Here is a 947-nt window from a genome sequence, read left to right on the forward strand (position 1 = left end):
TTATTATTATTATTATTATTATTATTATCATTATTGCTATTATTATTATTATTATTATTATTATTACATTATTTTTATTATTACTATTATTACTCGTCATTTTTATTATTATTATTATTATTATTATTATTATTATAGATGGTGCGCCCATCATCCATTCATTTGATGTAAGTGACTTTACATTGAGTGACAGGGCAAATGGTGTCCTGTAAACTAGGAAACTATTTACTACGCTGGGTGGTAACCATATAGGCAATTGATGCCAAGTCATTTTTGTGGGAAAAGGTGATGATGATGATAGTGGTGATGATGATGGTGGTGGTGGTGGTGATGATGATGATGGTGATGGTGGTGGTGGTGGTGGTGGTGATGGTGGTGATGATGGTGATGGTGGGAATGATGATAGTGGCGATGATGATGATGATGATGATATGATGATACTGGTGATGAAGATAATGATGATGATTCTGGCGATAATGATGATGGTGATGGTGGGGATGATGATGATGATGATGATGATGATGATGATGAACCAAGAAGGCGTGGTGACTCAAGCCGCATTTCCTCCCCCTCTCTCTCTCTCTCTCTCATTTGTATTCTCCTCTCTCTCTCTCTCTCTCTCTCTCTCTCTCTCTCTCCTGTGTATTTCACCTCCCCTGTCTCTCTACATTTCCCCCACCTCTCTCTCTCTCTCTCTCTCTCTTACACCTTACTCCCTCCCCCGTCTCTCTACATTTCCCCCACCTCTCTCTCTCTCTCTCTCTCTTACACCTTACTCCCTCCCCCCCTCTTTCTTTACCCTCCCTTTTCACAGAATCGCTCGTGCTTGTCGACGTTCCCCCTTCCCCTCCCTCCCTCCCTCTCTCCCTCCCTCCTTCCCTCCCTCCCTCTCTCCCTTCCTCCTTCCCTCCCTCCTTCTCTTCCTTCCTCCTTCCCTCTCTCCCTTC

This window comes from Coenobita brevimanus, chromosome 30 (genome assembly GCF_032717465.1).
Source record: "Coenobita brevimanus isolate Jiangsu-jjx chromosome 30, ASM3271746v2, whole genome shotgun sequence".
Lineage (NCBI taxonomy): Eukaryota > Metazoa > Arthropoda > Malacostraca > Decapoda > Coenobitidae > Coenobita > Coenobita brevimanus.